This window comes from Toxotes jaculatrix, chromosome 6, assembly GCF_017976425.1.
Source record: "Toxotes jaculatrix isolate fToxJac2 chromosome 6, fToxJac2.pri, whole genome shotgun sequence".
Lineage (NCBI taxonomy): Eukaryota > Metazoa > Chordata > Actinopteri > Toxotidae > Toxotes > Toxotes jaculatrix.
This window is the reverse complement of record NC_054399.1, coordinates 12,614,745-12,631,879: the sequence shown is the minus strand read 5'-3', so window position 1 is coordinate 12,631,879 and position 17,135 is coordinate 12,614,745.

Below are 17,135 nucleotides of genomic sequence, written 5' to 3'. Positions count from 1 at the left end.
TAAGAAGAAACCACCCACTTGCATTCGCAGGAGGCTGTCTGCACTCCATCACATCTACAGTCAACGATGACATTCATGTACGCAAATCTACAGATAAGTGGTTTGGAGCTCAGGGGGCAAAATGCTGTGTCAGTGACTGCAACCTCAAAAATGGCAGCAAGAGGCAACAGTTTGAAATACTGACTTGGGTTCTCAGAAACCCTGCAAAGTGACATCAGCTACAAACAGCACAGTCATGTTTGTCAGTCTGAACAGTCTGTGAGCACCAAATTACCAAAACACACCAAAGAGGAGAAGGATTCAAGAGTGGCAAGTCCAGTTTCTGACAGTTAATATTATTAATATTCAAGTTGATTTTTCACATAGAATCAGTTATGGCTGTACCTGAATTCCGTTTTTACACAAACAAACATATATAACGATAGTTTTATGTAAACAAAGCATCCAAAAAACATTACCCAGTTTAGTCTGGTCTACTCTTCCTGGACGACTGAGCAAACTCCACCTCCTGAAGAAGATCATATGATATAATCAAAAAATAGCTACTGACATACAACATGGTGAGATTGATTTCTCACAATTGGTCCAGATTTAACCTAAATGTTTAATCAACCTCTGTATTCTGGTAGTCGCTGGTTTCGTGAGCATTTTACCTAATGAGAAAATGAACCTTGAACGCATTAACTCTCACTCCCATTAGTCAGTTTGTTTGCAGGGAGGAGACGCGTGAGATTAAACAGCAACATTATAACGTGTATATACTGAGTTTTATTGTCCCTGTAAATTACTGTGGGTAAATGAGACGATACATAAACCCATTTCCTGGTTGATTAAATTTTCATCTGTGTCCAGGACCAGTAAAGAACTACAATGAAGAATAACTGGAGTCATAATCCCAGCACAGATCTGGTTATGTGTTGCTGCATTGCAACCACCAAAATATGCTGAATGGGGCAAGTTGTTTCAGTTGAATTGATGTATTAGCCCTTAATATTAAATGATACAGAAGCAGAAGATTGAATGAAACAGACAACCAAATGAACCAAATAAAGCTGACCTTCAGAGTATTACACTGGACATCTATTACATTTATAGTTATAATGAATGTCCACTTTGATGTTAATTTTTGTAGCACAGTCACCATGTTATAAATGGTTCTGCAGCTCTGAATGTCTCACACTGAGCTTAATCTCAGGTTTACATATTTTCTTTGAAAGTGAAATTGGACAGAAAATGGTCATAATTTTCACAGATTTCTTTTATGTAATTTGAAGAAGAATTATCCTCTTTGTATTGTGTTAAGTTTGCATAAAGGGTGACACAGCTCTTCATTCCTTTTTGAGAGTCCAAGCTTTAAAAGAAAAGGTGCACGTCACTACACTTTGCTAGGGGGAGTATCTATTTTAAGGTCTGAAACAACAAAGGGCCTCACTGAAGTCCTATTGAACAGCATCAGGTGAAAAAAAACAATAATTATGTGTGATGGGTTTCAATCACCGTTTTTTTAACCACTCTGCACTGAAAAGGGAAAGAAAATAATTAATCCTGTATTGATTCTGAGAAATGTCAATTTTGCTGCTGTTCTGGGAAAACCAGAAACAGCTTGTATGTGGTTCGTTTGCTCATTTATACCCAGAAGTGAACTGCAACAGAGATCAACCATCTGAAAAAGGGCATTTTTGTTTGTACATTTTGGCTTTGGATTATGTTCCCCCTGAAACACAGCTGCCATTAAATATAATGATGTTAGGGCTGGAAGGGAAAAACCATTAAAGCACCTGCAGAGCAGAAGGTCTAATCAACTGTACTCATCAAAAGACTGGAACAAATGTTTTAACACCAAATCTCAAACGACTTACTGACTCTATTTAAGGCGTGATTAGTTCTCATCAGCATTTAATCTCCAAGATGACATTCATTTGAGATGATCACTGGAAAATTTACTGAACATGTACTATTGTTAAAAAAGAAAATACTACATTATACCCAGTGTAATTCATTATATAACAACCTGTCTATTTGATTAATTTAAATTAAGCACTCAATTCCTTTCTGACATTTACAAATATTTCACAAATCGTTCTGAAAATTCTTTTGATATATGGCTAAATCTAGGCAGAGCACCTGCTTTGTCCATATGACAACCAGCTTTTAATTGTCTGCATCCTTGTTACAGTAGATATTGATGAGGGCAACAGCACGGACCAGTGGCTCTGAATCCTAAAGGTCATGAGTAATGCTGACAGGAGACAGATACGCATCTGATGAAACAGCACTTATGTATGCACCATTTGGTGGAAACTTTCATCCATGTCGAGAACTGAGTTGATAAATTTTTGGCATGAGCTGCCTCAGTGAGTTTAAAGGCCACGCAGAAGCAGTCAACTCAAGGGAAGTTGCCGTGTTCCAATTTAGACATTGAACTATAAGAAGGACTATAAGAGTCAACATCACTGGCCAAGTTTGTAAACGCATAAAAGGAATTTGTCTCTGGTTCTTGATATATTTACACACAGAAAACACACTGACAGAGGAATATGAAAACTGCTTAATAATAACATGCTTAATTAATATAAGAAAACATATACACGATACAGGTCAGTTTGTTACAATGCATTGTATGCACAGAGTTGTACTACACAAAGTTCAAGAATGTCACTCAAATTTAATCTAAATGGACCATTCAACAAGCACTTCTGAAGAAGCATACTGGCAGTATAGTAAAAATTAGGAGAGTAACAAAGAAAACACAAAAACAGATTAACACAATTACAGAGTATCTTATGTGGGCTCCTGCATTTTAAAAACACCAGAGAATGTCATGAATAACTCATGAACTTTGAGAAAATTTCCACCTAAAAAGACATGAGTAGGTTGTCCAAATGAATTCAGTCCATGAACACAGTGAACAAAGCCCCGACTTAAAGGCACCATACTGTTCTGGACAAACTGAATGATCTCTTAGAAATGCAGTACAGCAACACCACAGGGATAAGAAATCACCATACGAAAATTGAGAAAATGATGCAGCAAATTTCCACTTAAAAGGCAAATAGTTCATAAACTACTCAACATGAAGCCATAAAAGACTGTGCAGGCTAATTTAGAAAAGGTGGAAATCTCATGTAAGTCAAAAGAGTGGCATTTTCATTTTTGTACACATGAGTGCCGATGGACATGCTTATGTTTTTATGTATCCATGCTGATTTACTAGTGTTAGAATGCTGAACACGTAGACACTTCACCGAGGGTGCACTGTGGGCATTTCTGATGCAGAGGCCTGTGCAGCTTTCATCGTGTCAAGCAAAGGTCTGTACATATGCTTGTCTTTATTTTTTTTTTACTTGGAGCTATATGTAGCAGCACTGTGTGATATACCGTCCTCTGCATACATGTATGGTAATTGATGAAGCAGAAAATTGCCTCTTGTCTCTCTATTACACTATGCATATTTCTAAAGACTCATCAATATGCCAAGTGTTTCTGCTGCCTCCCCAAGAAAGAACAAGGTCCAACAGGAGTCCATCAGATTAGAGAGTGGAATAAACTAACTCCTGAGTAAGGAAATAACTTGTCAGTGTTAACATGGAGACGAGGGTTGCGTTGGCAAGTTGAGCTGGAGGTAATGTTTTTCCTGCTCCTGACCCTGTCGTGGTGAGGTTTCGCATCAATTATTCAATCTCTGAGGGGCGTTGTGTTGTTGGGAGAGCAGACGGAGCATCTTCTCCCCTGGATCTACCTCAATCTAATGCTTCATTTGTTTCCCAGAAATCCTTGTCTTTGCTACTAGACATTCATCACCCTGTATGCAAAAAAACATCCTGCCTGCATCACATAGTGTACTGCTTCCCCCTCGATCCTCACAGATGAGCCTGACCTTGGGTCATTCAAACTGCTGTGACTCACAGCCAACAAAGCAGCATATTACCAGACACTGAGACCACTAACACAAACAATATGATTAATGTTTTGTTGAACCAGATGGCAGCTCTAAGTGTCTTTGAAAAGGGACAGTTTGCAAACATGGAAGACTGTTTAAAATTGTAGATAATTCTTGGAAGCAAAGGACAATTTAGCTCAAGAAAAATGTATTACGTTTTGTTTTTCCTAACACAAGAGGTCTGATAAGGAGTACGTCATGAAATTATACAAATGTGGGTCAGTGTCGTGTCAGTCATATAGTTAATATGAAACAGAGCACAGCAAATATACTCAATTAAACCTGACGGGTGTACTAATGATCTATGTTTCAAATGACTGTATATTCGTGATGACTGCATCTAAAATAAGGTAACTAAGAAGGTAAGTGAGAAACACTCTTCTCTTTCCTTTCACAGCTTCCAGCAAGGTGCCTCTGAGCAAGGCACTGAAACTCTCACCACTGGCTCAGTGATTAACAGCAGAGGACTGTGGCTGTGTGAAGACAAAATAGGCTTCTTCAATCAACTTGCCATTCATGAAATACAGAATCGTGAAAAGGTAAAATTATATTTAGACATTTATACCAATAAAGAGTAACTTGAAACCAGCAATATGCAGTTCAGGAATACTGTCCTAAGAATCATTATGAATTACTGTTTGTATATTATGTCGTACTACACACTGTTTCCATCCGGGTTAATAACATGTGCAGTAAAACCTCTGCAAATGGTCCAAAATGTGGCAGCAGGTCTGGTCTCCAAAAACAGCTCTTGTTACTCTACTTTGCTTTACTCTCCACTGCTTCGGTGTTGCTGCTTGCATTAAGTTCAATTCACTGATGCTCACCTAGAGTGGCCACTCACACAGCTACCCACCTAACCTGACCTCTATCATTCAAGTTTATGCACCTTCTAGGTTCTTCTTGGTGGAGTGTAGAACTGTGTTGATTTACTGTGGATTGTACCTCATTTGTACATTGAAGCTTCTGCCAAATGACTAAATGTAAAAAAAGTAGCCATTTTATAAGTATTAGCAGTGCATTGTGGATGAAAGCTCTGGAAAAAGCCAGTACAGTAAGTGACCCTTTGAGTTTAGATTATCTTGTCTCACATACAAAAAAAAAGAACATGGTCCATCAGTTACATATTCTGTGACGCTGGTTGCGCAGGTCTCAACAGTGTTTCTGACATGTGAAACCTCTGATATCTGTATATCAGGAGATATTGTTAATTTTAAAAATATAAAAATCAGTTTTACTTGCAATTTTTACTTGCAGTTTACTGCAGTTTATTAAAAAGCTATTAATCCTTGAAGTCAGCTAGAAAGGCCAAACATTCTCTGCTCTTCATGTATCAGGATTTGCTGTTTTTCTCAGTTTTAACATCACTGCCAAATGCTCATATTTGTATTTTGAACTGTTGCTATAACAACACTAAGTAATCTGATGATATCATGTTGTATTTTAGGAAATTATGATGATTTTCTCTATTTTCTAACACAGACTAAACAATTTGAGGAATTAAGTGAAAAATAATGTCATTATATAATATATAAATATATATTATAATAAATATATATTTATAAAAATAATGTTAGTTAGTGGTTAGTGTTAATAGGCATAGTAGGCTACTAAAGACAGAGCTTTTTATTCTATAAGATAGTCTTGCGCCTTATGCTCAAAGCACTTTTTGTTCTGTTTCTAAAAATTTATCTGATGCACACAGGTACTCAAGAGACACATCCACTCTTTTGGTAATGAAAAGGATCCTGATGCTGAGCTGTAATGTGTCCCTGCCAAGGACAAAACACGGGAGTCCATGTGATTCTTTTGAAACAATTTCTGGGTGCATAATGAAAACCCAGAAGATGTGATTTGTACCATTTCTGAGCAATAATAAAGACCCAGGGGCCTTGATTTCTGGAAGAGGATGCATGTGAGACAAATATTGCTACACCTGAAGCACAGTGATGGACATCCTCCAGAGGGAGCCCATCACAGCATCTGATCTGCATATCAAAACCCAGCAGGATGGTATTTGTGAGGGTGTGTTTTGTGCTGTTTACCAAAGCTGCTGTGCCATTTATCATTCTCCCTGCTGCTTTCTGCTGTATTTCTGCTGAAAGTATAATGAAAAAGTTGATATAATCTGTGTTAGTGTTTGCTCCAACAAACATAATTACAACACTAGATCACAAAATATTCCAATCAAGATTTGATGATACCCAGCAATGTAGAAGTCTCTGAGGTGTTTTTCCTTTCATGAATGGTTGGTGCACTGTGAATGAAACTGTAGCACTGATTGGAAAAGGTCTTCTTAATGTTTGGAACAAACCTGAAGACTAGCTGAAGCCTACAAAAAAACAAAGATTGTCTACATTGACAGATTTTTACTGGTAGTGGATGGCCCCCCAAATTATCCGAGTATGTCAGCTGTTGCGCGTCCTTGTACTAAACAAACATGGACCACAAATAGCAGCGTGTACTGTTTATATACAGTGCAATTTCCTCTGAAAAGGCCAGAAAATTTGTAGGTCTTCAATTTAATGTTGCAGAGACATTCATTCTCTTTCCATGGTTTGGTTTTCCCTCAACTGCAGTTGTCCAGTGCCTTCTTACACCACAAACCTTTTTATTTCCTGGTATTTATCCCTCAGGCTACACACAAGATCAGAATCTTTGCATATCACACAGTATAGGACTTTATCTGTTGACACAAACTGACCCAGACTAGGTCAGACCTGGTCCAGCTTGGTCTGCTCAGTCGCCACGCCCCAAATCACATTCATAATCAGCTCAACAGTTGTAATGTGTGTCCCTGCCCTTAAACAACATTTTTAACTAGAAGTACCGCATGGCGGTGGTATGCCTCCGCAAGGTTGGGTGCCTGTTTGTAGCAGATGTAGAGGTAGAGGTTATGGGTGTTTTGTAGGGATAATGGCAATGTTTGGGAAGGTTAGTTTTGGGTGTTCACAAGCAAAACTTACACAAAATCAAGTGGCCTTGACCTTTGACCTCTGACCTCCAATACATATTGACTCCATCTTTCACAAATGATAATAAATGCAAAGTTTGAAGAACATCACTCAAAGCATTGTAGAAATAACACATTCTGAAGCACAACAGAATCCTTGAGTCACAGTCAACATTTGTGCAAAGTTTGAAGAAAATTCCTCGAAGGGTTCTTAAGATATTGCATTGGCAAGCAAAACGTAAACACGGTCATAGTGACCTTGACCTTTGATCTCAAATCTCCAAAATCTACTCACTTCATCTTTGAGTGACAGTGAACATTTATGCAAACTTTACAGAACATCCTTCAAAGTATTCTTCAGATATCACATTCGCCTGCATAAAATTAAATGTACGATCACAGCGACCGTGACCTTTGACCTCTGATTGCCAAAATCTACTCAGTTCATCCTTGAGGCACAGTTGACAGTTGTGCAAAGTTTGAAAGCCATCCCTCAAATGGTTCTTACAATATTGCATGCAAAACGAAGGGTCGGACAACCTGAAAACATAATGTCTCCGGCCTCGGCTATCACCGGCGCAGAGGCATAATAAAACTTTAAAAGTAAGAAAGGTCAAGAAATGGGGGAAAAAAATAGTTGCAAAGCTACAGACAGGTTGATTTAGCATTTATAAACTTTAGATAAACCTTTCATAAATGGTTTATGACACACTACACTTCATGTATTTTTCAACAACTATAACTCCTCCTGTGAGAATCCGTAAGCCGAGGCTGCTGCAGAAACAGATGACAACATAGTAAAAGTTGAAATGATCTAAATTACATACTCATAGCAGAAGTTGTAATTGTTGAGAAACACTTAAAAATGTACTTACAACTGCTTGTAATTACTTTACAATGTGTTATAAACTGTTGAATAGGAGCGACGGGTTAACATAAAGTGTCACAGGAAAGACACCTAAACAAATGTTTGGACTAGCATAATGAACGCAGATGCTTCCATAACATGCACGAGAGGTCACTAAATTATTTGCTGAGCATTAAAAATAACGTGAGTCACAGGCTATTGTCTTCACAGTCAACAGATCTCAGGCCACTGAGCAGCTTAGCTTGATGTTTGTGTGCCTACATCGGTCCATCCTGCCCGTGTACTGAAGCTGATCCTCAGCACACAGGACAGTTACTGATTGATTTTTCTGCCTCAGATGACTGAATCTTCAATCTGTGCAAAATTCTACATTGGTATTCAAGTCTGCAACATGAAGAAGTCAGGTCTAATAACATCTTTGTTTTTCAACATTTCAGGGGTTCACGTTTTCCTACGATAACAATGCTGTTTCAAAGCATTAAGCACTTTTAAAAAAAAATATAGTACAAGGCACTGGAGTAAACTATGATGAAGTATGACCTTGATGTTTCCATTTTAGAGTTGATGTACAATTTCTAATGAAATCTTTGGAAAGTAAAAGTCAATAACTGGAATAATAACACTCTTTATAGCTTCTGCCTCAGACTTCACCTGTTCAGTCAAATGAGTTTCCACACATTTTACTTTTAACTGTGAACAGCAGACCATTGGGGCTATTGCTGTTTCAGAGATTTAGACATTTTGTGCTGATGTGATTACAGGGATCTTTAAAAGTAAATGTGAATCCATAAATGTTCCCTGCTGCAGCTCTGGCAATAAAACAAGGGCACAAATAAAAGTGTCACTACATGACTGAAACAATGACACAGCTTTTTAGTCTTAAACTGATATAAGTAAAATGCATTTAAATTCAACATCTTTAACTCTGCACACTTAGAGTAATGAAACTGACTAAAAGCCAATGTAATCATAGCTTTGCTATACAACTTCACTGGCTATAGCAGTCCAAGATTTATCCTCTGTCTCTTTCTATTGATTTACTTTGCCACTGATTTTCAAAATCTGTTACGGTTTAAAATTCGATTTATATTTGCATAGAAAGACACAGTACGGTCCTGATTATATGAAACATCTGTGCTGGCACATGAGTAGTGTACTCAATAACATCAGACACAAACCTTCTCTCACACTCTCAGGCCTGTCACATTTCCATCAGCGAGCGAGTGAGTGATGCTTCAGATTTATTGAGGCCTGCTGTCCTCTACAGTCTCCTCTGATGGGTTTCTACTACATAAAATTTATATGTGTAAGGACACATATCAATGTGATTAAAGCCCAAGCAAATCAAAATTCTGGATGTCTTGAGAAAGGAACGGTGGTCACCGAAACCATAAAAGAGAATGAAATTAAATCACAACTCAAAGTGAATCTATAAATGCCAGAGAAAATAGGCCTCAATAAAACAAGGAGAGACATTTCAGTCTCAGGAGTCAGAGAACAACCAGAGCTTGGACATGTGAATACACATCCCACCAAACACAACAACACAGGTGACAAATAATGAAACAAGTGGGCACTGACTGGCTGCATCTGTTGTTTCTACCAAATATAACAACAGTCGATCTGTTGGGTTGTGAAAACAAAAAAAAAACAAACAAAAAAAAACCCCAAAAACTGTCAAATTCAAAAATCTCCATATCACACATTTGCATCACAAAATAACTGAACAGCAGTAAGTCAACACAGGGTGAAAGAAAATGTTGTTTTCATAAATGTGCACTGTAGTTTTCATTTTGTTTGTGGCCGTAGTCTGAACTGATTCTGGCACTGTGAATTTACATTTCACTGACGGACAAATTCGTTTTAAAGTTTGATGAACACAAACCAAAACTCCCTGTCCACTATTTGTTTGCGTTACAGTAATCATGTAAATGCAATGTGCATTTATAATGGCCTAGTTTTTAGTTATGTATGGGATGATATTGGACACTTTGCATGTTCCCACGGTTTCTGGGAACTGAAGCTCAAAAGTCAGTCTCAGTATCCATAAAAATTATGTTTATGTAAGAAAATTTTGCACCTAGATTTACATCTAATGTCAACACTGTGTAGTGTGTCTGACTTGCAAGAAAGTAAAGCTCATGTTTTCACTGACAGACATTTTTTCAAGGGACATATTCACACATCCAGTTGTCTGGTGGTAGAGTTGTTCTGTTCTGCAGCTTTTGACTCAGGTGCCAGACTGTGGATTGGGCTTGTAAGAATTCAGTCAACAATATAATAAGGTAAGTCTGATTTGTAAGGTCTTTCACTAAATCAGACATATCTAATTAAATTTGTTGACTGAGAGAGAGTGTGGCTCCATGAAAATGCTGTGAAACCTAAGAGAAGAATATTCCAGTTTGGTCTTTCTAGGATGATAAATCATTTTTGTCCAGTCTCATATCCAGGTGATGAATTGAAATGTGTTTAATTAAATATGACATAAGTCAAGGTGAGTTTGCACACCAGCAGACACTCTCTGATCTGAGACTGTGGCATTTTTCTATCACAAGATTCATCAACCAGTTTTTTACAAATCACCTGCTGCTCAGGTGATTATTTGATGGTGTCACATTTTCTTAAAGTTATATCGAAGGAAAAAAGCCAACCTAAGATAATGAACATGCCATGATTGATTATGTTAATTTGATTACAGTGTGGACCCCCCTCCACAGATCAATGGACGTAAAATCGATTGGCAACGATCGGCTGATTTGCATCGTGACAAACCGCAAACTCGAATAAACTGCAGTGGTACAGAACTGTAAACAGAGAAATCAGATCTAAGCGGAAATCAGAAAACAGTCAGTAATCACAGAGGTGTGTTTCAAACAAACTGTTTTCATTTAATGATTGGACTGATGTACTTTGGGTTTATTATTTAATAAAAACTAAACAGTGCGGTGAAAGTGAAATAATAAAAGCATGTTTATTGACACAAAAAAAGCATGCAACACATTGTGTTTCAAAGTGGGGGAATACTTGAAAACTGCCTAGGCTGATACTCATCTTACCATGACAGGACTTGTCAATTACCTCACCTCACCAGAATGATAAATGTTTTATGATGATGCGTTCTCTACATTAACCCGGTGACTCTTTTAAGATCTCGATCGATTGCTCTAACACAAAGAGCTATTTACAGTGTGGGCATAATGATAAAAAAGAGCTCCTTCGCAAAGATGGAAGACACAGCCCATTAATGCTGAATTTGCATTCTTGACAACACCAATTTACAATGCCATTAATAGTGCTGCTCGTTCTCCAGGACCATGCATGAGTGGAGCAGACAGGAGAGTTTGTTATGGGCCAGAGGAGGCATAGTTATAGATGATTTGTTTCACAAATTCTTCCACTAAAGTGTGAGAGTGTAATAAATTGGAGACTCATCCTGCCTTTCCTTTTACTTTCTGTTATAGGTCAAAATAATACTCTTTGTGTTGTAGTAGATCATAAAATACAGGGGGCGTTAAGTCAAATTGTGTAGTAAATTCTTATTAAGGACCGCTATGTGTACCTCACTTTACCGCAAGCTGAAGCTTGAAGTCTAAATGTGCAATAAGTCAGATTTATAACCACCTGTTCTCCCTTTTAGTTTTCACTTTGTGACCTTTTCCAGGTAAAATAATTTTATGTGCTATCAGAATCAGTGATCACATTTAAACTAAAAGGTTTCTGAGCCAAGAGTGGATACAGCAGGCTGTAAATAAAGAGTCACTAGTCCAGGAGAAACAGCCTTCTCGTACATCTTTGAGGTGAATCACCTGAAGTAATAAATTAGCTGTTAGTAAGCTCTTGATTGCAGGCAGGTGGTCTGAGGACAGACAGGAGTGTCACCAAAAAACAAAGCAAACACCTACTGTATGTCAGATCCTGACAGATCGTACCTCTACAGGTATGTATGTTGTGCCAAAATGAGTTTTACTTTGTGGAGGTGTTGTTTGGAGAGGTACTGCGCTCAAAGGTGTTTCTAATGACCATATATGGAGATACAACATATTGGAAACACCAATATGTTGCATCAACACAATATCAATTAAGATCGACAACAATTAAGATTTTACAAAGACAGAATTTAGAACCAAATTAGTACTATAGGAATGTCATTTCAAGGAGACAGGCTTGTTATAACAGGACTGTTGTATTGTTTCATAGAGTAGTTCATGGGGGAGTTTGAGGTCTACTTTGGACCTAAAAATCTTTTCCTTTTACTCTCATCACTGACTGCAGCACATTCGTGTCCAGAATTTATCTAGTGGAATTCTTTCATTCAAACATATAGCCTATAAGGGACCATCATTCTGAGGTGAAATATCTGGTATTGGTACCTGGTTATATCTAGGTGCTGCACAGTCTTCTGGCAGAAAAGCAATTTGTTTTGATTCTGTCCTCCACCACGTCTGCAGATCAGATGAAACTGGAGAATTATTTCATTTCATGGAGCCAATTTTTGTTCATGGCTGGAGAAGGCCTGTGGTCACTCAGACCGTGTGAGAAATTCATGCTCTCAAATCATCAGCAGCTCACGGCTGCAGCAGACGTCTGAGCAGTACAGAATAACCTTCTGCGCCTCTCCATTATTCCTGTCTTCTTGAACTCAGTCAGTAATAACATTTTCCCCAAGCAGCTCCTTGGTACAGATGGGAGGCAAACACGACTGATCCTGCTCTGGTGTTTCACAGATGAACGTTCCTGCTGCAGGGCTCCTTTATGAGCATTTGATGTGGAGGGAATATAACAGCACTTCAAAGATGCTTTGCTAACCACGGTTATGGAGTTAGAGGTGGGGTGGTTTATTTGGAGTTCCCACCAAACTCATCTCATGAAGAGACTGATAAAAATATTCTCTTTGATTTGCAGGATTTCAAGAAATCAGAAGACAGAACAGACCCTTGGAGTTACATGCTGGTTACTAGCTAAGCTAATACTGAACTGCAGAGTGAAACCACATTTTTTATTTCCAAAAAATATTCGGTTATCAAAGCTGCATTCTCACTCTCACTGTTCTCATTAATTCAGTATTTTTTGGCAACACTGGCGACATGGCTCACTGCTGGTCGAGCCAACACTCAATGGATTGCTATGATATTTTCTACAGACATTTATTGCATCCTGGGCATGAACCCCACTGACTTTGGTGATCCCCTTACTATTTCATTAATGCCACAGCGAGGTTTGGTTTTAAGTTCCTTGCTATGAAATCTGGTATTTCTTTTGAACATCTCAATTTGGACCTCATGTTTCTCTTGTGGATGAACTGTAATATCTTTAATAACTTTGCCTGTAATGCCATCATCATGTCAACATTTTAATCTTCCTAACACTTTGGTTTATGACCAAATACATGCAGCGGTAATGACATTACCATGAGCCTCAGCTGGACTTTGTGTTTGGTGCTAATAAGCATATGATAGCATACCTGCAGTCACACAGCAGCTGATTTAAATGTTGGAAAATCTCCTGCACTCACACAGCTTAAGTGTCCTTGCAGGTTTGGATAAGAGAGCACAACCAAATTTAGGCTACGGAGGGAGCTAAGCTGGTTGATCTGTGCATGGCTGCACAGAGAAAGGGGCAGCGATGGTGCTACAACACATGAAAGGACAGCCGCAAACCATCCACTCAGCACCACCAAAGACCACTCACAAATGTGTGTAAGCTTCTTGTGAGGGATAATCAGCCAGCTAATGTGTCCTCAAAGCCTCCAGCCAAAAAGCTCATGTGTTATCTTTGTGGAAAATAAGGCCTACAATGTCAATGTGCCCTAAAAACTCAGACCAGATAACCCACAAAGAGTGCCATGAAGAGTCGATTCTGAAGTGAAATTTGACCCATTAGTAAAAAAAAAGACTTAAATTGAGATTAACGGTAAAAGACTAAAAGTTCTTAGTGATACAGGTAGAAACCAGACCCTTGTACACAGGCAGTTTGTCACATCTATCAACACCAATGAGATTATCCCTGTTTGCTGTGTGGAGATGAAAAGTACTACCCAGCAACAGACATGTACATCAAGGTGCAAGAGCAAACCTACCTCATAAACACTGGGTTTGCTGATAATCCGCCATTTCCTGCTGTGCTTGGTCTTGACCTGCATGTGTTATTTGATTTACTTGATTCCAGACACATGTAACATTACAATCTGGTAAGTCATGCAGACAGAGAAGGCAAGAGAAGGTCACAGTGTCACTGAAATGCAACATAATGACCCATCTTGGGAAGTACAGAACCATTGTTCGCATTAAAAAAACACCTCCACTGGCCTGGCTTGCGTGCAGATGTAGCCCTCTTCTGTAAAAGTGCCAGAAGACCTCCAACAAAATCCCCTACAGATCTCTACTCCTACAATCATCAGTACCCCAACTTGACTTGGATTGGACATTGTTGACCCTGTTGAAAGGAGCAAAGCAATCAGCCACTGCTTTGCTCCATATAATATCCAAAATATCCTGATGTTTCCCCTTTGAAGTCCTTAAAGGCTAAAAACTGCTGCCTTTTCATTGTGCAGTTCTTTTCAAGGGTTGGCTTTCCTCCTGAGATCCTCAAAGACTGTGAAACTATCTTCATGTCCATTTAGTTGAGATAGGTTTATCAGCTTAATAACATCATCTCTTCTGTTGTCCAGATTCAAAACCGACTGGAAAGGATGAGTGAACTTGGTCAATCTGACATGGCGGAGGCCCATCAGCATGAAAAGGTCTGGTACATTTGGTCAGGCCAGCAAAATGGCAAGAACCCTTTTAGATCCAGCAGAAAACAAAATACCTACCAGGTGTCCAACCCAGGTCAGTCTAGCATTTAAAAAAAAGCTGGACCATTTGTTGACCTGTTATTTAAATTGAATACTTGCTCAGCTTAGTTCAAAACTGTATTTTAAATCTATCATGACATAATTTGGCTCATTCACTTTATTATTTATATCCTGATGGTGAAGTTTGAATGATCTTGGAAAAACAGAACCTTGTGCAGATGTCCTACACATGTAGGCCTGAAGCTCTCACCACACATGACATTCTCACGCCAAATGATAAACAAAACCATTACCAGTGTAAACTATTCAGTTTGTGCAAATAGCTGTTATGAACACTGTTAAGACCGATGAAGAGTGACACCATATAAAAATTTGTTTGCTCACTGACTTCATAGAAACCTTTCCTCTATAAATAACTGCAATGTTAACAGGGACCTTTTTACTGAGCAAAAACCACTCATTATCTCCATCAGTTAAGCCAATAAAACACTGGCCGCATTCATCTGGTCCTGCTTTGACTGACTGTAGCCATCTGGTAGAAACTGCAGACCGGTTCCAGCTCAGGAACATTGATATGGATGATTTTATGAACACGTCTGTGCAGTCAACAGTTAAATATTCAAGGTTTTGCCGCTGGCTAATTTGTTTAAACAGGAGCTCAAGGCTCCCCAGGCTGCAGTGACTCCATCTGTTGTGGGGGCAGGTTTTGTCTGGGGAAAATGCTCTAATCACCACAACATTCACAGTCATTAGAGTCAGGATTGATTATGGATCTGCAGCATGTGCTCCTGCACAGCATGACTTTAACTGAGCAGTTAGTAAACCTTAGCATGGGGGTTTATGTTACTACAGTATACAGTTAACACAGAACGGGGATGGTGTAAATAAAAGATAACAGGAACACAACTGGAGGTTAAATTCCCTGTTAAACTGTTTTCATTTCCACAAACAGTTTTCAGTGGAAGAGCTTATATTTTGTCAGAAATATTTTGTCACTTCCAGGTGAACCTGAAATACAGCTCAGTTCAAATCAGTTTTACTGAGATAACAAGACACCCTTGCACATATTAGAGAGAGAAACCCAACAGTTCCCACCATGTGCAAGTTCCTGGTGACAGTGAAGAGTAAAGCAAGTAAACCAAAAAGAAGAAGAAGAAGAAGAAGAAGAAGAAGAAGAAGAAGAAGAAGAAGAAGAAATCAAACTAGCCAAACTAACCAGCCCAGGTCAGGTTATTAACTAAAAGAGATACCAAAAAAAAAAAAATCCCTAAAAGCCTAGAAACAGAGTTTATATCACTGATTGTTAGTTTATTGTGCTCTGTGTTTCTTCAGCTGTCTCTGGTGAGGTCTTTGTTCTCATTTATATCACAAATGACACTTCGCAGTATATTAGCACTATCCACAATTTGGAAAAGATTAAGATTCAGCCTTCAGCTTCAACTGAAATTCATGGACACATCAGTCAAGCGTAAACTGCTGAATACCAAGTATCTGATGGTGGTTTAAGTTTCTTTGTAAAACTTTTTGTGTTTCATTCTATATGTGTGATTTTATATGTGATCCAGAGGAACTGAACGGATACCACCACCGCTACTACTACTGCTACTCCTACTACTACTACCATGTACCCATACCTTGTATATCAATTAAGGCTGGAACTAATGATTATTTTCACTATCAGTTAGTCTGATGAATATTTTCTATATTAATAAAATACTGTGATGAATAAAATGTTAAGAAATTGTGAAAAAGGTTATGTCTTCAAATCGAAAACTATAGAAAGTATATCGAAGTGATTCTACTGTTTTAGCATTGTGAAATAATGAACTAAAATTTTGTAATGTAATCTTAATGAAACTACCTGTTTGCAGCTACACATGTGAAAAGGTATCAGGGAAAACTGTATTCAAGACCTGAAAGAAAACAGGTCTGGTTCTCCCTGAAATCTCACCTGATAAAGACAACGCTTCGGTTTTGTTTCCACAAAAGAACAAGGCTGAAAAAATGTCCGTTGCACATCCACTGACACGTCTTCATTAAGACATAACATGTTTGACTTGCTCTGTGAGGATACTATTTAGTGGACAGGAAGAGGAGTTCAAATGAGAAAAAATGCAAATGCATTCAAATTAGGTTGCAGATATTAGAAAGACAGGCCATGTGCAAGTGGGATTATTTAAGGCCAAATATTCTTTTTTTAGTATAAAATTAAAGGATCACCATCTCCAACGGAGCAGTTGGGAGCTAGACTCGAGCTTTGTTAATAGCATCAATCGAAACCCTAGTACTGTATTTGAACAGGTGACAGTAAGCCTGGAAAACAAAAATTTATACAAATATTCCCAACTACAGCCACATATCAGTGCAGCCCTCACAGCCTGCAAAGAGGACATGTTTCTGTTGGAGGTGATCCAATCCATATTCACCAATCAAAGCAACCTTTTATTGTACAGTACATTCTGCAATTATCTGATTCGGCTGCCACATGTAAGCTGAGGCAATTAGCTTCCATTTTGTCCAGAATAGGCTCATTGCAATTCAGTTCAGTCTTAGGTCTGGAGCATGAGACCTTTTACTGAAT